Below are 24,772 nucleotides of genomic sequence, written 5' to 3' on the forward strand. Positions count from 1 at the left end.
CACAGACCATAGGAACCTACGAGTACTCCAGCAGATGGAATGCCGCAATTCCCGCCATGCCAGATGGGCCTACTACTTTTCCAATTTCAATTTTCTGTTCACTTATATTCCAGGTGCGCAGAATGGGGTAGCGGATGCGCTTTCCAGAGGTTGGTCTGAGGAAGGCCAGGAGAAGGCGGTTGTTATCAAAGAAGAGAAGATTTTGGCCAAAAAAAGATTAATTGCAGAGATCAACCGGTATCTCCAGAAGGTACAGGAGGAGTACAAGTCATGGATGAAACAAAGACCTGTGACTAAGAATCTACAAGAGAAAGAAGGACTATGGTTCCACGGTTCACCTCTTTTTCTACCAACTCCAGAACTCCAAGAACAAGCTCTACACCTTTGTCATGATCTTCCGTTGGCTGGACATAGGTGTCAGAAGGCCACTTATGTATTACTAACCAGAAGCTTTTGGTGGCGTTCGGTACGCTCCTACGTAAATTCATATGTCAGGACCTGTCCGGTTTGTGCCGGAGCCAAGGTATCTAGACAAAGGCCTATTGGACTGCTACAGCAACAAGACCTACCCACTCGTCCTTGGGAAAACATTTCCATGGATTTTATTGTGGACTTACCTCCCTCTCAAGGAAGGATGGACATAATGGTCACGGGTGATTCCTTTTCCAAACAAGCCCATTTTTCTTCTTTAAGTAGAGTACCTTCGGCAGATGAAACAGCTTCAGTCTTTCTCAGAGACATAGTAAGACTTCACGGATTACCTCGAGTAATAATTTCTGATAGGGGTGTTCAATTCACCTCAAAGTTCTGGTCCATACTTTGCAACGTGCTAGGAATCCATAGAGCATTGTCATCGGGTTACCACCCACAGTCAAATGGCCAGATGGAGAGACTCAACACTACTCTTGAAGAATATCTCTGTTGTTTCTGCAACAAGGAACAGGACAATTGGGAATCTTTGATTCCTATGGCAGAGTTTGTATATAATAATACCTTCCACACAGCAATAGTCCTTTTCAGTGCACTTATGGTTACCATCCCCACTTTTTGCCTCAAGTCGGTTTAGGCAATACTAAAGCTCCATCAGTGGATAAGGTATTGGCTGAACTTCAACAGATACACCATTCTGCTCTGCACACCTTGGAGAAGAGTCGAAGAAACTACAAGAAATATGCTGACACCAAGAGAAGACCAGTTCCACAATGGGGTCCAGGGTCCAAGTCTGGTTATCCACTAGATACTTGGCCAGGTGGTCGCAATTAGGCAAGTTCACCCCAAGATTCATTGGTCCTTATCGGATAGAGGCTAAGATCAATTCTGTAGCGTACAAGCTAAAGCTGCCTGCCCGATTCAAAAGAATACACCCTGTATGTCATGCCTCTTTATTGAAGGCCCATACTGAAGACCCGTTCCACAGAAGAGTCAAGAAGAAGGGCAGCAAGACTTCTCCAGACCCAGAGGAGTATGAGGTAGCCAGATTGATAGGTTCTCGGTACAAACAAGGGACTCTGCAATATCTGGTACATTGGAAGGGTTACACTATTTCTGAAAGGACTTGGGAGCCCAAGACACATTTACATGCTCCTGATCAAGTTCGAAGATTTCACAGATTTTTTCCCAGTAAACCACGAGGTTCCAGGCATCGAAGGGGGCATACTGTCATGCATCAACCATGGAAGATATGGAATCGATGGAAGTACACCTAGCATGGATGCCATTAGCCTGTTTTAACGGTCTATGCATTCTTCCAAGATGGCGTCCGAAACGTATATACATCATACGCACCGCTACTTTAGTGCGTTGTATCGTCACTTTACCCAGAACCTTCAACGCTGCTCAACTGTTCGAATTCAACTCTCCAGAAGCCTTACCAGCTATCTTTCTGTTGCCTTTCTGAATTTCTGACACTCGCAGTGCCGTTACGCTTACAGGTTTACTTTTGTTTTAGGGGTATTTCTCTGTTAAAATTCACGGTGAGGTAAGCCTTCTTTTCCGGTAGCTTCCCTATTTCCTTGTCTTAGTTCTATTTGCTTCTACCCTATCTTTCCGGTACCTTCACCCTTCTCTTACCTCGACTCCTCTTACCTTTTCTTCTGCTTCGGCTTTCTCCTCTTTCCATTCTGTTGTTGGCCGAGAACCCCTTTGTTAAGGCTTGTTTATTTTCTTTCTGGCCAAGCATCTCACCGTCTGTTTTACGGTGCATGCTGAAACCTGCAGTTCCACTCGTATCTCTCAGACGACACTTGCCTTCCGAGTCTATCTGCTTCCCTCTCAGCGATTCCAATCAGCAGGCCACAGGTGTCTTCAGCTGTTCTCTGGAGTTTCCGCCTCTTTCAGGCATCTGTTGACTCCTATCAAGCAGGAATCCTAACGGAAGCCGCATCTATCATCATAGACTGTGCAGTGTTACCTTCCATTACCAATTCGGCAAGTTCAAGGACTACACCGACTACGCAGGGTTTTTTCAGCCTAACGGCTTTTTCCCTGGAATTTGGGACTGTCTCCTGGGGGGCATCTCGGATTTGGGACCCATCCGGTCACGGCGGCCTCCAGGGAGCCACGTTCTTATTTACATCAAAAGAAGAGTAAGAAGGAGAAGGAGACAAAGAGAGACCGAAGGAGACAAGAGAAGGTGATCCGAACTAGCTCAATTGAAGACTCAGGTGAGGAGGAGCTGGGTGAAGATAACGGTGTGGTTGTGAGTTTTGACATTCGGTCAGAAGAAAACAGAGTTCCCTGCACGCCGCTCGATGCAGTATCCCAACAGACAACAGGAAAGAGAACCACGGGCCTGGGAGGCGGTAATTTCGCAGGGTTTACCATTACACACTGCATTCTTCATCCGGGTAGTCCCTCGGGGCTCCCGGACTAAAGATAAGTACTGGTGTGCCTGACATGAATGAAACTACTAGTTGCTGAGGCAATCTGGCGACTGCTGTGAGAAAACATTGGTGTGGCTCATGGGGTTTCGCCGTGCTATGTGGGTTACCCTATGTTTGCTATGTGCTTCTTAGAAGATTTGCAGTTGGGGTGTGTACGGCACTTCTGCTGACCAAGATGGAGAGGGTGTTTAGGATTTCAAACACAGAATTTAAGGTGTCAAGAGCAACAAAGTCTATAATAAACACCCTTGAACTATGTTCACTTGTGCCTGTCTTACTGTTGATACCATGCCTTCCTCACAGGAAACAAGTGTGTCAAAAAGGCTGCCCTTCTGGAAAAGGATATTCAGAAGGAGAGGAGCATTATTTACACAAGAGTATTAAAGAGCACTTATGTGAATCTTGGTTTCCCTAAAGAATTGTTCAAAGTTTTGAAGCTACAAACTGTTGAATACTGTGAATCTGTTGTGAATCTTTTGTCAGTTGACCTTAACCACAAGAGCACTTGTGAAACGCAGTTCGGGCAGGGGAGTATACCTGGATGGCAAACCTTTATAGGAATAGGCCTGGCATGGGAGTAAACCATGTGGAAGTTGAAGAATTGCTACTAAGTGGTCCTAACAGAGATAATGTATGTGAATATGTTGCAGAGGGAATAGCTGCGTAAAGCGCTTACCAAGAAGTTGTATTTCTTTAGAACGTATCCGTTGTGGTAAATCATCCTGACCAAGATAATTATTGTTACTATTGATGAACTGCGAAGTTGTCCTTTATCTAAGGAGGGTCAATCGTACAAGGAAGACCACCTTGTCTTTTCTTTGTTGAATCATTGGAGTATTGGAACTTTCGGTTGGCCATTTGAAGTTGCACATAACTGTATTGGAACTTTATTGCAAACCTGGATTTCCTTATTTTGTTTTCTTGAACTGTGAAGTAGAATTCCACTTAAAATATGGGGAAGGGGAAGTTACCCAGGTTCTGAGAAGAGACTCTTGTTGCAATACAAATTCACATATTATTGTTGAGCTGCCATGCATTTCCTTATTTATTTATTGTATGTATAAGTGTGAGGGACAGATATCCCTTCTTAGAGATTTTCCTTAAGTTTATTTTAGGCAGGGAAATCCTTGTCAGGCTATGGATAAGTGAGGTGTTTATCCAACATTTTAATTTAATAAAACAGCATTTATTGAGAAAACTTCACAGAGTTGTCCACCTCACATTTCTGACCCCTCACAAGAGGCTACAAGAGTTGCCATATTAATTGGCTCAAAACACGTAGTGAGGGGTCAGAAATGCGAGACAGACACACTGCTGTAGTTGTCTCAATGTTTGCCATGTATTAAAATTGAAGAGGGGTAAGATAAACGCCTATCTGTCCCTATCATAACGAGAATGTTCCTACCAAGCAAACTAAAACATAAGAAAAGATGACGTAGTGTCCAAATGAATCTAACCCTCACACTAATACATATAACCAAAATATACAAGGAAAGTATGTCTGACTTCAGTTCAACAAAACAGCGTGAACATATAAACTAATAATTTCCCAAAAGTACTTTTTGTGACCAGGGTTTGGTTCCCTTCCCCTGGATACATTCAGGAAGTCCTTTGCAAAGAGTCTGATTCAACAAAGTTATCTTCAGTTCATCACAAAAGATCTTTTCCATTCAATATGTTCCTCCACTTGGCAAAGTAAATGTCTCTTTCACAAAACACTTTTTCACTTGTTCAAAATCAAAGCAACTGTTTCCTCCACAAAGGTGTTCCTCCCAAGAGGCAAGCAGATATAAGGATACCACAATGTCCTTCCAATGAATACCTTTATCAGGATAGCACAACAAAACAAATGTCTTTTGTTATACAACAGTTTGTCAGGATAATAGCATTTAATTCAGTGAGGACTCTGCAGGATTCATCACACTATCTAAAACCTTTGCACAAGACAAAATTGTTGGCTTTTCCAATGGTTGTTTTAACAGGACTTCAGTTAAGTACACGCATAGTGCTTATAAATCGAGTGGCTGAAGACAGACATGGTTAAGAAATTTTTTACAACTACCGCCCTATTTCTATCACCTCCTTCCTTGGGAAATGGCTGGAGAAGCTGGCCTTGCCCCAACTCAACTCGCACACTGAACTTGTCAGTGGTCTCCACGATCATCAGTCTAGATTCTGAGCATCCAGAGGCATGGAAACTGCTCTTCTGAACACCTGTGAAGAACTGCTCGCATCCCTGGACTCCAACTCCCCAGCTGTCCTCATTCTTCTTGATCTGTGTTCTGCCTTTGATACTGTCAACCATTCCATCCTCATACAAAGGCTCCACGATACCCTTAGTATCTCGGAACGGCACTGGAATGGCTGACCTCTTTCCTAACTGACTGCTCTTCTCATGTCATCTTGGGCACCTTCTGTTACTGTTACTGATACCGGTGAAATTATTACAACACAGTATGGTATAGCCAAATTCCAAAAGGAGATCAGACAGGAGTAGACACTAACCTGATCGAGCACCAACTTGTCTGGAGCAACAACTGCAGAAATAAAGGATCACCCGGGAGTCCCTGCCTCCCTCAATCAATGGAGATCAGAGTACCAGCGAAGGGAAACATGAACCCCAGGGAAACCCTATGAGGGGAAAAAACCCTGGATGTCTGGGCTCAGCCATCTTGAATTGACGACTCGGGACGTCCTGGACTGGCTTTCTCAGATTGATGACTCTTCTCAAGGTGGTGAAAGTGGGAAAGAGTCCTACAGGACGAGAGAATGACAGGTAAGTAATAGAACGAGTGGAAGGGAAGAATGGTAATCTGTAGCAGTGAGTGTGCTTACTAATAACTGACGTGACTGGAATTAGGTCCTTCGAGTTGTTCAATCCTGTTGGCTGGGAGTGTTGTAACCCGAAGGGGAGGGGAATAACTGACAAAGTAAGAATGGTTAATAAAGGCACAACTGAGAAGGAAAAGTACGAGTCAACGTACGCACGGAACTTACTTCCGCAAGGCGGACTTTCTCTCTGGATCGGGTCGGAATTTGGAATCGAGAGCCCAGCTCGAATGAACGGGAGAAACCCAGAGAAGCAAAGAGGGAGCGGGAGCAGGGAGGCCGACACGGGACACAATTCTAAGAGAGAAAGAAAGTTAGTCAGAAGGGAGAGAGAGATTGCTTTCAATAGATTAGAATATAAGGGAAGAATCCTGTGCAAACTTACGGAGCATCACATTCAACAGAAGCGACGCATCGAAGCGGCGTTCCGTGTTCCTTAAGAGGAGTCAGGTGATCAGTCACGTGCCTCTGCCGGCAGCGTGGAACAACTAGACTGCTGAAACAGTTCTCTCTTGCCCTATTGGGGATTCTTTGCAACATGCCTCCACACAGAGACCAATGGCGCCTAATCTGCCATCGCAAGAATGGTGTAACACCTTCTCCTCTTACTTCCTTCACCCTCTGTGGTGTTCCCCGGGGATCTATCCTCTTCCCCCTGGTTCTTTAGCATCTACCTTGCTCAGCTGGCACGCCTCATCTCCTTCTTCTCCCCCAACCTCCAGTGTTATGCAGACTAGGCTCAACTCTTTTTCAGACTTCCTGCTGACTCACTCCCACCTTCCTTCATCCCTCACTGTCTGCCATCCAGGCTTGGTGCACTTCCAACGATCTCTGCCCCAATGCCAGCAAAACTGAGATCCTTCCAATTGCGACCCCGGCTCCCTCCTTCTTTTTTCTTTCTCTCCCACCTTGGGCTCTCCCCCAACTCCTTCTTCTGGAGCCAGAAACCTTGGAGTCATCTTTGACTTTTCTCTATACTTCCTCCCTCACATGCAGGACATTGCCAAGAAGTCCCACTTCCAACGCTTTCTCTTATTTCTCACTTTTCCCCCAGAAGCTCAATATTTACAGAGCACTGGTTCTCTCTAGGCTTGACTATTGCAACAGCCTCCTCATCAATCTGCCTTCTTCCACCTCCGACCCCTTCAGCTAATCCGGAATAGAGCAGCAAGATTTATCCTTGGCCTTAAGACCAGGGACTGCATCTCTCCTGCCATAAGAAGCCTCCACTGGCTCCCAGTTGCTGCCAGGATCAAATTAAAATCCCTCTGCGTTATCCACAACGCTGTCTGGGGCCAGGGACCACACTATGTGCAACTCTCTCGTGCCAAATACTCTCCTTCTGGACTGCTATGCTCCTCTGGCACCAACTCTCTGTGTGTAAAGCGTTTCGCTAAACAGAGAGCAGGAGGCTGCTTGCTTTCCTCAGCTGGATCCCTCCTTTGGAACACGCCTCCTCCTCCCTCTGCGTCTTGAGCAGTACCTTCTTAAGGTCTGAAAGCACCTTAAAACTCCCCTTGTTTCCTCCTCTTTCCCTTCTTCCTTCCTCTGCTAATCTCACAGTTGCTGTGATTGGTGCCTTGGACCCTTATGCATCCTCAGGGCCTCTGACCACTCACATCCAAACTCTGCAGCTTTTGTTTTCCTTCAGCACTTACACACCCTCCACCCTGGAGATTTGCACTTTCCACCCAACGCAACTCCTGGCCACATAGCCCTTACCATACCTTGCACTTCATCTGTGGCTCACCCTTGAGCATAGACACCACTTGCAGGTTTTGAATACTCACAAGGCATAGTAGGTTCGGCCATCCCTTCCCCACTGTATTTATTTTGTATTTAATTGTGCTGCTATCTCATGTTCCCTCCCTGCTGCCCTGTGGGCGCTTTGAAACAGAATGTATTTCCTGTATAAGCGCCTAACAAGCAAACAATAAATAAATAAAATAAACTACATCCGTATTGCATTTTCTGCTCCAATTAAACCATTCGCTGTCAGTTAAACCTGATACCAGAAAATAGCTAGTTGATTTACTTTGGGAAGCTATATGCATCGTACAATCAGCATGAGGAAGTTTTACCCTTTACGCTGAGGCAGAAATTGAACATTGTGCTCGACAGAGAGGACATTTTAGCCTAAATAAAGAAGGTGAGCAGATCACATGCCCCTGGCCCCGACGGCTTGGCCATTGAGATGCTGGGATCTGCTCCGGAAGCTTGGGCTGATTTCTGCGTGGTACTGTTCGAGAATCTTGTCAAGAGGCCAAGTGCCACAGTCATGGAAAACTGTTGTGGTGGTGACGATATTTAAAAAGGGAGTCAGAAGTGACCCCAAAAAACTATCAGCCTACTGCGCTACTCGATGTTTTGGGGAAACTATCCGCCTCCCTTTTACTCAAATGTCTGAATGATTGGACTACACGATTAAGATGCTACGACTGCCGTCAAGACGGGTTTTGTTAAAGAAGTAGGCTACAACCTGAACCTTTTATTAATCAACCTGCTGAAGATGAGAGCAAGCAAGGGGTCCTACAAAATATACTTAGCCTGCATTGACCTGGAACATGCTTTTGATAGCATAGACCGAGAGACTGTGTGGGCTAATCTGGAAACAAGAGTGTGCCCAAAGGACCTGCTTTCGGCAATAAAAGGTCTATACAGCAGTACATCCATGCAAATAAGGCTCAATCAAACTGGCACATTAACTAAAATGATACCCACATTCAAACGCTTGAAGCAGGGCTGCCCTATTGTGCCAGCCTTATTTAAGTTCTTCATCGAAGATCTGAAAGAAGTACTATGCCATGGCTGTTCCTTTCCACCAAGAATAAATGAAACAGCCAGTGCTCCAGATAAGATTTTGAGGTGGGAGTATTTTACTCCCTGTTTTTAAACTTTGATAGTAAATGTGATTTTAAGAGAGTAAAAATGACTTTTCTCCTTTGCAAGAGAGTAAAATGTATGTGACATCCAGCGACGCATACACAAACTGTATGAAAATCATTACCTTACGGCAGCTTTCTGCATTGTGACAGAATACACCTTTCATTATTTCTCTAAGGTCTGGCCATTTGATCTCTCCTGTATATTTTTAAATGTTGAAATCACAAAAACCTAGCCATTTACATAGTAAAGCAAACATGAATTGTATTGTGTGTTTTAAGGTTCGATAGCAGAATTGTCATTTGATGTTTAATGAGTCCTCATTTCCTGGAGCTATTACTACCTAATGGTATGCCAATGTTAAGATACAACAGTGCAGAGAGGCAATGACTCCATGCTAAATTCTACATCTTATCTAATGGTCAAATGGTTATTTATATAGCGCTTTTGGCAAAGCGCTGTACATAGAATATATTTATCACAATTATCACAAAACCAAAGTCGGTACTCCTTTATTAACCTCGAAAGGATGAAAGGCTGAGTTGGACTTGCCAGGATTCCAGCCTGCAACCTACAGATCACGTACAGATTTCAGCAATGAGCGCTCAACTGGCTGAGCTATCTTATTGGCTAACATCCTTCAGAGGTTGGTTAACTGAGTATTGACTGAGATATAATAATCACAGTACCTAGATGTTGGACGAACCATTTATGAAGCACTACATGAATTTAAATACCTATGTGATTATCACAGGGACAGGTTTTGCTGAGTTTCTATTTCAATTACAAATGTAACTTTCATTTGTTTGTTTTTGAACAGCGCTTGCACTTCCTGGAGAGTCAGGTTTTGGATGTTTTAATTGTAGTCTTGAAGATTTGAGAGGCCAGACCACCTGTGATTGGTGTAATGACAACCACACACCCTTGAGTAAAGACTCTGTTGGGGTTGCTTCCTCCGGGTGAGTTTGACATTGATCCTGGCACAGCACACATGCAAGCATAAGAGCCAACCCTAACAGACTCTGCTGCCACTGACTATTTATAGTAATCTACCCCATTGACTGTAAGGTTGAATGGATGTAATCTAGACTGTGCATAGTCATCATTTTACACACTTATAATAAGAATGTAAATTAAAATATCAGTGTAAAAATGACCAGCCTCCGTGTGATTATGCACACAGCACCAGAACTCTGAAAAATACAATTGTGCAATACTGGTTTGTTTTCACTGGGAAAAAAGCATAATTTCTTACAAAATAATAACTCTCAATTGCAACTTACTTTTCAATCTTATTAATTATACAATCCTAAAATTCTAGGAAATTATGCACAGTGCTTCTAAAGCTGAATGGAAAGAAACCATTCCTTTTATCACAGTGTGCAGTTTCTTTTTTTGAAAGTCTTCAGTTTCAGAGGTGGCTTGCAATTACATCCATGTAGATAAAAATCAAAAGACGCCTCCAAGTTTCTATCAAGTAACCTGACCTTTGCACTGCCCTCTGCTCTAAACCTGTGTGTAAATGTACCCAGGAAAATAATAAAGCTGTCGTATTTGCAAGATTTTCATGCGTCAAAAGGCCGAGTACCCACCTTATCTGGAGGCCTGGAAACAGCTGAGGAGTGGCTCCTGTACGCGGACGACTTGGTGTTATTAGATTTATTTATTTATTATTAATTTGTGTATCATCGCGCCACATGCCCGCAGGCCTCAGGGCACGCAAACAAGAAGAAGACTAACAACCAAAACAAAAAGGTCAAAACAATGCTAGGGAGAAAGCCAGAAAAACAGAAACTCAGAGGTCAAGGGAGGGAATCCCCGATAAGATAAGGTACATCAGGTGAGAGGTTGAAAAGGAACAACAGCTCTGATACTGAGAGGTAGCGCATTCCATGCGCTGGGACCTTGGGCATTGAAACGGCACCCTCCAGCCTTCACCAGCTTGAACCTAGGTTGGACTAGCCTAAAATGGTGTTGTGATCTAAGCAGATGCGTCAGAACATATAGATGGAAATACGCTTTAAGATATTCTGGAGCAGCATTCACCACACATGTATGTGTTGAGGTGAGAATTTTGGGTGTAATGCAGAGTTTCATTGGTAGCCAGTTTACGTCCCTTCTAGCTGCAGTGGTACGAGAATGTCTGACCAGACCTGTAACAGCCCGTACTGCACCATTCTGTGTAACCTGTAGAGCAGCTATGACAGAATTAGCACAGCCACTAAGCAAGCTATTACAGTAGTCGAGATGAATGTTGATAAGGACTGAAGATAACATGGGCAAGTTCTCTTGTGTGAGAAAAGGCTCAGTGTTACATAAGAGCTTATAGATCTGAGAGGCCACATGTTGACTTATAGAGAGTTCCGCATCCAAGAACACACCAAGGGTTTTGACTTTTTTTTTTACTGCAATAGACGTGTCCAAGATTTGAAAGTTTGCATACTCTGCTGGGAATGATTTCAGCTTTTGACCGGAAGTGACAATGAGCAGCTCAGTTTTGCTTGGGTTTAAAGCAAGAGAACTGGCTGCCATCCAAAGATGGATGGGATTATAGATGGTATTCAGTTTTTCCAGATCAGCAAGATGTCACACCAATCGGCCTCCTGAGAAAACTTGACCTTCTGCAAAACTATGTCTTTCAAAATGATTTAAAGATCAACGCAAGAAAGTCGGAAATCATAATTCCAGAAAACCTGAACGGGAGGAAAAGAAAAATCAGAAGCTGGTTGTTTATTTAATTTTAATAGTTTTTTATAACACACCTAATACCGTACCCAAGTTTGGTTTCTAAGCAGGGATCCGGGATTCGTACCTCTGTTGCTTTGTGTGGTCTTGCTTCCAAGACCTGCGCGTTGTCCCTGTGCTATCCTCCGTTGTTCAATGAAAACTGGATTATACCTGTTGATTGCACAAAATATCTGGGACTAACAACAAGCGCTAGTACCTGCGATGCCCCATGGGTAAAATGCTTAAGGGAAAAAACAAAAAAACTTAACTGCACAGGCCCTGGTGATTGGACGTAAGTACTGCAAGTTCTCGCTTGTTCCAATGACAAAGTTTTACAATCTAAAGGTAGCATCATCACTTGCCTATGCAGCGGAGAGGCCTGTCTAGGGCTCCCCTGGGAAACCTGGAAAGCCCTGGAGGGCTACTTCTGGAAAAAGGTTTTGAGACTTCTATCGTGTGTGCCTTTGGCGATAAAAAGGCACGAAGTGGGCCTTCTTCCACCCTATGAAAGAGTGGTTTGGAACTTGCTCCTACTATTCAGAAAGTTAAATGTCCCTACTTGCCCACCGCAATTTGGAGTATTGATGGTAAAACAATCTGGAATGTACGACCCAATACTGAACGCATGGTTGACCCAATCCCAAAAGATCCTATGAAATGTGGGCGTGTTTGTGGAAACGCTTTGTAAAAACGCTCTATTGGCAAGAAAGGTTCTGTTGAGGGATGCCTGGCGTGAAAGAGAACAAAAAAGATCTAATTCAAAAGTGCATACGCTTTCAGGGACACCAATGGCCTCATAGAATGTGACACCCCATTATCTGAAGAGATCTCCCAACGTGAAAGAAAGAGACTTATTTCTTAGATTCCGTTTAAACATTCGACTCACAGAGGTAACCCTTTTCAGATATGGAGGATAGGTGCAGGACGATCGGTTCTGCCTCCTGGGCAACGTCACCTAGGAGAGCCCAGTGGAGCCCAGGAGAGCTCAGTGGAGCCCAGTGGAGCATAGGAGAGCCCAGAGCACTTGCTCTTCTTTACGCACGTGTGAGCGGCCACCGCGGGACTGATGCAGCTCGGTAGGAGGTCTTGTGTGGGGTGACGGGTGTGAAACTCAACTTTGCTCTTGTGAGATACTTGGGGATTGGGAGAGCTTGATGAGTGAAGCATTTCTCCCCTCCTTCTCTCCGTCGTCCTGTTGCCCTTGCTTCCTCTTCTCCCTTTTTACATGTGCTTGGGACACATGCCTGATGATATATGGCTCGTGTGCATCAATATCGTGCGCGCATCATGATTTTATTGGATTAACGGGACTTGTTGTTGGATCTGTATGTAAGATTGGCAAAAGTTCAAGTAAATAAATAATGCCGGGGGTAGTCAGTAGGTGGGAGAAGCATAGCACCCCCTCATGTCCTCTTCTGCCTTTGATACTGTCAAACATACCATCCTGCTCAACCGTCTCCGTGATAACCTGGGTATCACTGGTCAGGCTCTGGCGTGGCTGACCTCTTTTCTCTCCAATGGACCCTCCCAGGTCCCACTGGGGTCTTTCCTCTCTGACATCTTTTTCTCTACCTGTGGTGTCCCCCAGGGATCTAACCTCTCCCCCTGGCTGTTCAACCAGTATCTGGCACTTCTTGCTCACCGCATCATCGCTCTCTGTCCCAACTTTCAGTGTTATGCGGATGATACCCAACTCATTTTCAGGCTACCCTCGGCCTCCTCTTCCCCTTCCCTCATCTCTGACTGTCTTTCTGCTATCCATGAATGGTGTGCCGCCAACGACCTCTGCCTTAATGCCAGTAAGACTGAGATTCTACTCATCGGCACACCTGCTCCCTCCTTCCCTGCAGCTCTCTGGCCGGCCTCCCTTGGCCCTCTTCCTGCTCCTAACTGCAAGGCAAAAAACCTCACGGTCATCTTCGACTCCACACTCTCTTTCTCTCCTCACATATCTGACGTCTCTAAGAAGTCACACTACCAGCTACACCTCCTTAGAGGTATCCTTCCTTTCCTCTCCTTCCCCCAGAAGCTCACTGTCTCTAGAGCCCTAGTTCTCTCGAAGCTGGACTACTGTAACAGCCTCTATCTAAATCTGCCTGCCTCTACTCTCTGCCCTTTGCAACTCATCCAGAACAGGACTGCGAGACTTGTTCTTGGCCTCAAGCCCAGGGACCGTATTTCTCCAGGACTGAAATCTCTACACTGGCTCCCAGTGACTGCGAGGATCAAGTTCAAAACCCTCTGCATTGTACACAAGGCCTTCTGGGGCCTTGGGCCAAAATACTTTCAACTCTCTCTTCCTAAATATCTTCCTTCTCGAGCTCTTCGCTCATTCGCCTCCAACTGCCTCATGATCAGCCGCTTCTCCAAACAACGAGTTGGAGGCAGATCTATCTGCGCTGCCGGGGCCTCCTTCTGGAACAGCCTTCCTGCCTCCCTGAAACTTGAGAACCATCTCCAGTTGCGGAAGCACCTCAAAACTTTTCTCTTCGCCTCCTCTTTCTCCCCCCCTATCCCCTGCTAAATTTACTGAAACTGCACTGAATCTGCAACTGGGCCACTCACCGTTCTCGGTCCTTGGCCCAGCCACTTTCCCCTGCACTGCCTCCCTGGCACCCCCTGCACTACGGGACTGTGTCTGTATCCCTACAGCCCCCCGTTCCTAGCACTTGCCACTAGCTGGCCCTTGTTTTCCTGTATGCTATTAACCCTGTACTGCACTTTCCCCTCTTCCCCCCTGCACTTTTCCATTTCCCCTCTCCCCCCTGCACTTTTCCCTTTCCCCTCTCCCCCTGCACTTTCCCTTTCCCCCCTGCACTTTTCCCTTTCCCCTCTCCCCCTGCACTTTTCCCTTTCCCCTCTACCCCCTGCACTTTTCCCTTTCCCCTCTCCCCCTGCACTTTTCCCTTTCCCCCCTGCACTTTTCCCTTTCCCCTCTCCCCCTGCACTTTTCCCTTTCCCCTCTATCCTTGCACTTGTGTGATCTGAATGACACCTGGCCTAGTAGGATCGTTGTCTGTCCTCCCTGTGTCCCCCCCACCCCTGCCTAGTCGCACCTTGAAACACTTGTTGTGTATAGGCACGTTATGAATGCCACATCATCATCATACAAATGTCTCTCCCTGGCTGCACTGCAGTGCACTCCTTTCAGCTTCAGGGGGCGCCATCCATCTGGCAGCCAAAGCTAAGGCACACTCACTCTTCCTGACTGCAAAACCCAAGTGATTCCCCGCAGACTATGAGCGCGTGCAATGGTTCCCATGAAAATGCTGCTTCATGCGGAAAACAACGCAGGTTCCCCTTAAAGCGCCTGCCTCGAAAAGTGCAGCAGTCAAATAAAGACATGCCCGCCAGGCAGCTACTTCCTGTCCCTTGCACCCGCCCATACCAACGTCACTTCCGCGCCGGCTCCCAGAGCGAGAGCCAATGGGAAGGCTAGCCCGCTCCGCCAATGGGAAGGCTGGCTCGCTCAGCCAATGGGAAGACTGGCTCGCTCCGCCAATGGGAAGGCTCGCTGGCTCCGCCAATGGCAGCGGGCGCTGAGCCCTGCCACCCTAGGGCGGCAGGGCTGCCCGGCCCGTGCAGGTTGGGCTACTTTTGGGCTCGTTCCAAGCTCCACTTGGGCTAGGAGTGGCTTTCCTTTTCTGGCCGCCCTGGTGACGTTGCCTTCAGGAGCGGGCACTCGGCACTGGGCACTGCCAGCCGGAGAGGGGCCGAGGGAGCTGCACTGAGAGCGGGAGCCGGCAGCGGCAGGTAAGGAGTGAGTGAAGGGCGGCCGGCTGGGCGCGCCGGGGGCTAGAGGGGGGCGTCCTGTCTTGCCTGATGCATGCTGGGACTTGTAGTTTTCCCTTTCCCGGGTAATGCCAGCCTTGAAGGAGCCCCCACCCCCCCATGCTTATGCCAGCGCCCCCCGCCCTTTCCCTTGGGCAGCGGTGAGACTCCTGCCTTCACCTGGGAAACGTATCTTTCTTAAATTAGAAATGGGGACATAGGAAAGCCTCGCATGAGCAGCTCTAGCTGGGGGAGGGGGTGGGGATAAGTGCACTGACTCATTCCTGCCACGTGGCACCAGGTCATATATGCACCACCCCCCCCCATGACACCAGGAGCTGAATGCTGGCAATGCTGAATGAGAGCCTGAGCAATGAGAGCACTGAATACTCCTGTGGAATAGTGAACTCCTCAGATCATAACTCCTCCCAGTGATCACTATGTTCACTCTCTGCACCATCACACAATTAGAGGGCAGCTACACCCCTCCATCAATACAGCCGAGCTGCTCACATGTGAACACCTCATCATTCTAATAAAACGCTGCTATATCCCATGGCAAACCGGCCTAGCTGCACACACGCGTCCTACAGGCCCAACGCAGCCAGAACCCAGTCCTGGTGTCCATCCGCCAGACTGCACACATTATACCAATATCAATACCAATACCACCACACCCAATGCTAGGATGCAGCTACCATCAAGCAATTACATCAGCTGCACACATAACTGGTGCACCCTACGACACCCTACTCTCTCTACTGACCTGGGTGTTCAACCAACCAGCGCTGTGAGGTCATACCAATGGTATATAGAGCGCTATATCCCATGACATTCCGGCCTAGCTGCACACATCGAACCAATATCATTACCACCACGCCCAATGCTAGGATGCAGCTACCATCAAGCAATTACATCAGCTGCACACATAACTGGTGCACCCTACGACACCCTACTCTCTCTACTGACCTGGGTGTTCAACCAACCAGCGCTGTGAGGTCATACCAATGGTATATAGAGCACTATATCCCATGACATTCCGGCCTAGCTGCACGCATCGAACCGATATCATTACCACCACGCCCAATGCTAGGATGCAGCTACCATCAAGCAATTACATCAGCTGCACACATAACTGGTGCACCCTACAACACCCTACTCTCTCTACTGACCTGGGTGTTCAACCAACCAGCGCTGTGAGGTCATACCAATGGTATATAGAGCGCTATATCCCATGACATTCCGGCCTAGCTGCACACATCGAACCAATATCATTACCACCACGCCCAATGCTAGGATGCAGCTACCATCAAGCAATTACATCAGCTGCACACATAACTGGTGCACCCTACGACACCCTACTCTCTCTACTGACCTGGGTGTTCAACCAACCAGCGCTGTGAGGTCATACCAATGGTATATAGAGCACTATATCCCATGACATTCCGGCCTAGCTGCACACATCGAACCGATATCATTACCACCACGCCCAATGCTAGGATGCAGCTACCATCAAGCAATTACATCAGCTGCACACATAACTGGTGCACCCTACAACACCCTACTCTCTCTACTGACCTGGGTGTTCAACCAACCAGCGCTGTGAGGTCATACCAATGGTATATAGAGCGCTATATCCCATGACATTCCGGCCTAGCTGCACACATCGAACCAATATCATTACCACCACGCCCAATGCTAGGATGCAGCTACCATCAAGCAATTACATCAGCTGCACACATAACTGGTGCACCCTACAACACCCTACTCTCTCTACTGACCTGGGTGTTCAACCAACCAGCGCTTTGAGGTCATACCAATGGTATATAGAGCGCTATATAAATACCAAATTACATAACATTTCCACAAAGCAGGGACTGGCCCTCAGTGTCACGATGCCTACATGAGATGGGGATGTCATGGGTAGGGCATGTTGTGTTAGACGGTCTGCGTGTATTTCTAGATCACACGTATGCAAGTGATCTGATCGTTCACGCATGGGAGATGCATCACAGAGCTACAAGATGTGCACAGCTCGTGGCCCTTATGCTGGGTGAAAGGTGGGTGGATGGTCCTGGTGTGGCTTCAGAAACCTATTGGCCCCCCGCATTGCCGTCCAGGCGTGTGCAGGTGATGCAGCCATTATTGAGAGTAAGGCATGATTAGAAGGAACTAGAAGCAGCTCCTGGGTGCCACACACCACCTGGTTCTACGTTTGGGTAACCAAGAGTTACCACGTGGCACAGTGCAAATACTATTTGCAGGTAATATGCACATTTCTACCTAATAAATAATCCCTTATGCTTTTAATGTGTCCTATCCTTTATTCTCCTTCAGATGCAGAGTTCACATGATCATGTACCAGGTGGCCTGGGAAATTCAAAGTAGCTGCTGGTGGCAGCTAACCAAGCTCCTCCAGGCCACAAGCAGGAGCTAAATAGAGCCCTGTGATATTCTCTATGCGACTTCTGCCTGGGGTCCTGCCCCCCCCCCCCCCATCCCCCTCACCGCTCCTTGCAGGACCGTCAGTGGCCACCCAGCATGTTCCTGAGCATGTGTGTCAGGGCGGGGTGACCTGTGGCTACATGTCTCGCTGTATGTTGGTGGCTACTGAGTCGAGGGATCCGAACAGGGCGCTAGATCATGGTGCCTCTGTCTCCCCTGGCTGGTGCCTTGAGCCGAGCAGCCCACCCCAACACATTCCAGTCTGGGCGTGTGAGGCACTGCTCCTGGCATGGGGGGGAGGGTTTAGAAACCCCCCTCAGTCTTATAACAGTATTGGGTTTGTTGGAGGAGCCGGCTTGGGCGCTTGTAAGTCGCACCACTCCCATCTGTTGGCAGAAATAAATGCATACATGGGTAGGGGCTGTTGCTTGGTCATCCGTGTGACATCACATACATATTGAGTCACTAAAACAGCTGAAGAGCAGCACTACACAAAACAAAACATGCCAGGGATGTGACCTCACAGGCTGTCCCGCTGTACCCGGGGGAGGGCCACCTCCTTTAAACCCTGCTGCTTGTGCCTCTAAGTGTGGGATGTGCAGTTCCCTCTCGGTTACTTTACCTCGAGGCCTCTCAGGTAGCAGCATCCACCAGGAAGCGGCAAAGGCGCGGCGAGGGCAGAAAGGGAATTCGTGTTCCTTCCCTCTCTCTCTGCTCACATCCCACAGATCGGACGTCCATCGCTCTCCCTGCAGTCCTCCTCTACTCAGCCTATAGGCACCAAGACTGGCTTCTTCATGGCACCTGTCCTCTTCCTCGCCCCTCTCTCCAGGATATCCCACAGGCTGTGGCTGATGATGGCACACCAATCTGTACCTTCTTGTAAATGCTTGGACAGTACCATGATACTAATGGCTCCCTGTTGGATGACGAGTTCCACTTGGACACAAGAGCTATATAGCTCTGCTTCCATAGTGCTACATTTTGGGGTCACCCCCACTTCCTCCCTGTGTCACCCTGGACTGGTCCCTCCACCCCTTTCGCACAATGGGATTTACTTTTAACGGTTGCCTGCTCGGTTGTACTTTAACAGAGTTTGAAATTGCTGGGGGCTGTTTAACTCCTGCTTGTAGCTTAGAAGAGCCTGGTAGCTTGACTCAAACAGCACCCACGAGATACTTTTACCAGAAGTTAAGATTAATTCTAAACCTTCCAGCCATCACCTCTTTGTTTTTCCTTTGTCACCCTGAGTGGGACGGGTATGCCCAGACGTGGGTCCCGTGCCGGCTGAGCCTAGAAACCCAAGCTACTCCTCGCTGATGAGGCCCAACAAGGCTGAAACATGTCTGGGAATGCTTGTGGTCCCGTACAGAAGGGATGTGACCTAGCAGTTCGGGCTTGACTGCTGCTTCTGAGGTGGGACCAAATCTGATTTGCATATGGTCTATCCCCTTTTGTAATGGCATGGCAGGTAAAAAACAATGGTCTGGAGGGTTGCCCAGAGCAATGCCAGAGTTTACGATGAATTCAAAACCTTCTAGCCATCACATCTTTTGTCTTGCTGTGACCCGCACAGATTCCACCGTGTGCACGGGTGTGGGCAGCTGGATTGTGCAGAGGTCAGAAATGGGGGGTGGTCAGTCAATGAGGTATTTTTCTCACCCCACTCCCTACCACACTTCGACGTTTGCCCACCAGAAGGTTAATTATGAACACCTAAAAAATAGCCCAAAGGAGAAGCGTTTCCTAGATTGTTAAAAGAACCGCATATAAGGCTTAACCTGAATAGTGCAGACTTCCTGCAGAGGATAATCTGAACCAAGCAATTTCACAGAGAGCCTGGTCGTATCCTGGAGTGGTCGTGTGAGTGCCTGGTCGTATCCTGGAGTGGTCGTGTGAGTGCCTGGTCGTATCCTGGAGTGGTCGTGTGAGTGCCTGGTCGTATTCTGGAGTGGTCGTGTGGTAAAGTGCTTAGTGGTCTCGGTTCGAATCCTAGCTTGGGCAGCAGCACAGGTTCAAGCATCGCAGTAGTCCAAAAATAAAAATGGGTACAAATGGCTCTTCCCAGATCCGGGTGACCCAGCAAAATCCATCCCAAAGACCAGCACTGATCCCATGTGAACATTTGGTCTAGGGCTGCTTGTCTGTCCCCTCTCTATCAGAATTGTCCCTGGACCTAGTATGATAGCAACCTCGTCTGTCTCCCCCACCAGCACTATCTGAAATGTCGTCAGGCCTAGTACGGTAGTCGCTTGTTTTGTTCCTCCCTTCCCTTTCTGCACCCCCCTCTCTCCCTCTCTCACCTTTTTGTCTTCTCTGGCTCTACCAGAAATGTTGTCAGGCCTAGTACGTTAGTCGCCTGTCTGTTTCCATTTTCTTCCCACTCTCCCCTTCCCTTCCTTATCTATGACTTGGCTCCTGCACTATCTGAAATGTCGTCAGGCCTAGTACGGTAGTCGCCTGTCTGTTTCCATTTTCTTCCCACTGTCCCCCTCCCTTCCTTACCTATGACTTGGCTCTTGCACTATCTGAAATGTCGTCAGGCCTAGTACGGTAGTTGCCTGTCTGTTTCCATTTCCTTCCCACTCTCCCCCTCCCTTCCTTATCTATGTCTTAGCTCTTGCACTATCTGAATGTCGTCAGGCCGAGTGCGATAGTTAATTTCACATCCTTACTGTTCACGGCCTGTAATAATGTCATTTGTATCTCCCTTTCCTTGAAGCGCTTTGAAACACATTGTGTATAGGCGCTATATAAATAGACTATCATATCATCATATCTTATGTGAACATTTCAACTGCTTGCCCGCACCATCCCATGTTAACATTTGGTCTTGGCCTGCAGTCCTATCCTATATGAACATTTGGTCTGCTTGCCTCTCCCCGTCCTGTGTGAACACTTGGGCCACTTGCCTCTCCCTTCCTGTGTCAACATTTGGCCTAGGGCGCAAGCTTTTCTTATTACTATCAAAGTACAAATACAGGATGTTAACCAGTGTTTTTTTACCCAATGCCTGAGCTCTTTGCGGCCCTCTGAGTCCGATATCTGTCTGGGTGGCTTGCACTTCATCCCGGTGGGTGTGGCAGAGAGGCCTGCTGACGTTGGGAGTGAAACGCCAATCTGTTTGCATGACGTGTTGGTGCATCAGTGTGAAAGGGTGAGTGGCAGATCAGTTAATGTGAGGGCAATAGCACTTGGGTGTGATGTGGGGAGGGCACTGTGGCAAAGTGTTCTGCTAACCAGTGTAAGGCAGAGAACCAGACAGTAAAAAACACTCCTCTAAGGGAAAAAAAGCTTGGTGCACCTCTTTGCAAGGAAAACAAGATTTATTTTGTATACAAAAAGGAAAAAGCTGACCGGACGTCCCATAGAACCAAACCACCACGGAACTCTGTTAGTTCAAAGCAAATGCAAGGTTTTAAGAGACAACGTCGTCACTCTTGACATAAGCAGTATACATTGTTAACCCCCACCTTCATTGGCTACCGCCTATATACATCTACTAGACGCTTGATGGATTGTCCACATCCTATGCCACCCCTACCCTCTGGCACGTGGTCCCCTCTACTCCGTCATCTCAGTTCCCAGCTACTGTATTGGCGAGGTACCTGGAATGTTAACCCTCCACATCGGCTTAGTCATGTGGTGTCCAGGTCAAATTGGCTCCTTACAATAATGGCACGCTTCTTTTGATGCCCGACATGTGGGCGTCCCCAGCATGCCTCCCTGTCGTGGGACTACATTTGTTTGCATCACCTCTTGCGCCTTGTATCACAAATCATGGGAGGCTTCACTCCTGGCTCCCCCTTATCAACTGCCACTCCCTGGAGCTTCACCTGGGCCTTTCGAAGACCACACTAATCCCTCAAACCTGGATGGATTTAGGTATTCTGTTTTATGGGCGCATGGCTGTTCAAATGGGATGCCTATTCTCCTGGGTGACAGTAGTGCCCTAAATCTAGACTGAACATTTTGGCAGCTCAAGACCTCTACCCGGACTCCCATGGATGTGTCCTTCAGGATGGGCGCAGCTCTGCCCCTGCTAGGCCATTGACATTGCTTTCTGGCATCGAAGGCCTACAGCTCAATACAATTACTATCTACTCGGCCTGAAGGTCTCTGTTCGGTTTCTCTGATGGAGCTTCCAACTCTTTACTGCGCTACACTGCTTCTTCCAACAGGACGTGCAAAATACTAGGCCTCTCTTCCAATATAGCGGCGCTTCAGTACCTCTCGCGCCTGGGGACAGGGCTGCGTCAGCATCCGTGTCCACTATAATTTGACTAATATACTTCACCATCACTCGTGCCCAATACCTGGGCCTACCTATATTTCCATAACTGCTACAAACCATCTATATTTGTGATTTCCCCTGCAGCCATGCATGGTGGCTTTCGTGTCCGCTAGTAGATGTTCCTGAGCCTGATCCGTTTGGGCGGGCGTGGGAGCTGGACGTACATCCCAACACCAGCAATGCTGCGATGCCAAGGAAAGGTTGACGTGAGTCCACAGTCAAGTATACAGGGACATAGCACGTGAGTCCACATAGCGCCTCCTCTGCTTGGCCAGTCATGTGCAGCAGCCCTTTACTTTGTGTGCCAAGACTCACACACTCACCTTGAAACACTCCAACCTGCTTCCAGTCTCCTCGTTTCGGCCAGTATGTGTTCTAGATCTCTTGCAGACCTGATGCTTTTAACTCTATAAATCCTCGTTAGCTTTACCACAGTAGCTGAACAAATGTAGCTTCTGCTAAACGCCTCCTTACCACAAGGCACCAGTGTCCCTGCACCCTTAACATGTCTAGTCGTTCACAAAGCAGAATGCACCTGACCATGTTGCCAATCACGTGCAGTCCCTGAACCCATTACCCCTCACCCCAGGTCTTAGTAGCTGGTTTTCCCCTGCCCCAGAGCCATTGTCGCCACCCCCAGGTCCTAGTAGCCAGTTTTCCCCTGAGCCACTACGCCCGGACCCCTCCCTCCAGGCCGTATTAGCTGGTTTTCCCCTGCCCCTGTCTGTTGGGGGCTTTGGCCTCTTGGCTCCTGTTTTTAGCTTGGGCTATTCCATGTCGCTTGTGACAGCAATAAGCCTAACTATTGCAGTAGAGTCCAGGCGGGCAGGAATGGCATATGAGGAGGGACACACAGCCTGGAGGTGTTTGGGTATGAGCTCGCCCATTGACATGGCCACTCCAACCCATTCCTGCCTCTCCCCTCCAAAAACTCCTGCTCATGGGGTCTCTCTGGACTGCCTTTAATGAAGCCTTGCCATCAGACTTTGCACTCTACCGGCTTGCCGTCAGCCACTCAATATATAAGCACTATGCGTGTCCTTCATTGAACCCATGTTAAAAACAAGCATTGGCAAAGCCACTCGTTTTGGTTTGTGTATAAGTACTGGGCATTTGCCAGGCACTGCTTTTATATGCCTAGGTACTTGCATCAGTTAATACCACTACGGCAGTGCCTGTCCAGTAGCTGTTGGCATTGCCAATGCTTGTTTTTTCTTTTGTTGTCTGGATTTGAAAGCATCAAGAAGGGGAGCGCGGGGGCACGCGTTTGGGGTGACGTTGTTCAGGGGAGGTGGGTGGCTCCAGTAGTGTGTATTTGCCTGATATCATTGAGGAAGAGACAGCAGACCTTATTTCACCAAACCCGGACCCTGTGAGCGCCAAGAAACTGCTGCTGGTGGACTTACCAACCGCCTCCTTTTTCTGGACTATCAACCCGTGGGTGTGCTGCAGGTTCTCCTTCCAGCTTTGCAATATGATAGTATAAGTGGCTGTAACCCAACCATTCCGACCACTCTCCCACAGAGCCCCGGTGTGGTGGCTGGAAGTAAGGGGGGGTGGCAGCCCAAGTGGCGTGGCTGGAAGGAAGAGGGGTGGCAGCCCCAGTGCGGTGGCTGGAAGGAAGAGGGGTGGCAGCCCCAGTGCGGTGGCAGGAAGTAAGAGGGGTGGCTGACTCGTAGTGGTACTCCCACAGAGCCCCAGCGTGGTGGGTGGAAGCGAGAGGGGTGGCAGCCCCCACCCCCCAGTGTGGTGGCTGGAAGTAAGGGGGTGGTAGCCCCAGTGTGGTGGCTGGAAGTAAGAAGGGTGGCTGACTCGCAGTGGTACTCTCACAGAGCCCCAGTGTGGGGGCTTGCAGCAAGAGGGGTGGCAGCCCCAGGGTGGTGGCTTGCAGGAAGAGGGGTGGCAGACTCACAGTAGTACTCCCACAGAGCCCCATTGTGGTGGCTGGAAGTAAGAGGGGTGGCAGACTCGCAGTGGTACTCTCACATAGCCCCAGTGTGGTGGCAGGAAGTAAGAGGGATGCCAGACTCGCAGTAGTACTCCCACAGAGCCCAGGTGTGGTGGCTTGCAGCAAGAGGGGTGGCAGCCCCAGTGTGGTGGCTTGCAGGAAGAGGGGTGGCAGACTCACAGTACTACTCCCACAGAGCCCCAGTGTGGTGGCTTGCAGCAAGAGGGGTGGCAGCCCCAGTGTGGTGCCTTGCAGTAAGAGGGTGGCAGACTCGCAGTGGTACTCCCACAGAGCCCCAGTGTGGTGGCTTGCAGCAAGAGGGGTGGCAGCCCCAGTGTGGTGGATTGCAGTAAGAGGGGTGGCAGACTCACAGTAGTACTCCCACAGAGCCCCAGTGTGGTGGCTTGCAGCAAGAGGGGTGGCAGCCCCAGTGTGGTGCCTTGCAGTAAGAGGGTGGCAGACTCGCAGTAGTACTCCCACAGAGCTTCGGTGTTGTGGCTTGCAGCAAGAGGGTGGCAGCCCCAGTGTGGTGGCTTGCAGGAAGTGGGGTGGCAGACTCACAGTAGTACTCCCACAGAGCCCCAGTGTGGTGGCTTGCAGCAAGAGGGGTGGCAGCCCCAGTGTGGTGGCTTGCAGTAAGAGGGTGGCAGACTCGCAGTGGTACTCCCACAGAGCCCCAGTGTGGTGCCTTGCAGCAAGAGGGGTGGCAGCCCCAGTGTGGTGCCTTGCAGCAAGAGGGGTGGCAGCCCCAGTGTGGTGCCTTGCAGTAAGAGGGTGGCAGACTCGCAGTGGTACTCCCACAGAGCCCCAGTGTGGTGGCTTGCAGCAAGAGGGGTGGCAGCCCCAGTGTGGTGCCTTGCAGCAAGAGGGGTGGCAGCCCCAGTGTGGTGCCTTGCAGTAAGAGGGTGGCAGACTCGCAGTGGTACTCCCACAGAGCCCCAGTGTGGTGGCTGGAAGTGAGAGGGGTGGCAGCCCCAGTGTGGTGGCTTGCAG

The 24,772-nt window shown here is 48.6% G+C and overlaps 1 protein-coding gene across 1 annotated transcript in view; it reads left to right on the forward strand.

Moving 5' to 3' along the window:
• Window positions 1–14,855: 14,855 nt before the first annotated feature.
• The window catches only part of GALE (UDP-galactose-4-epimerase), a 164,484-nt gene continuing 154,567 nt past the window's right edge, over window positions 14,856–24,772 (forward strand). Inside the window, exon 1 of the mRNA XM_069622385.1 lies at window positions 14,856–15,074. The gene's annotated coding sequence lies outside the window, so the exon portion shown is untranslated. The remainder of the gene's footprint in view (window positions 15,075–24,772) is intronic.

Source organism: Ambystoma mexicanum, chromosome 11, assembly GCF_040938575.1.
Source record: "Ambystoma mexicanum isolate Mex_15411 chromosome 11, UKY_AmexF1_1, whole genome shotgun sequence".
In the NCBI taxonomy this organism is placed as follows: Eukaryota; Metazoa; Chordata; class Amphibia; order Caudata; family Ambystomatidae; genus Ambystoma; species Ambystoma mexicanum.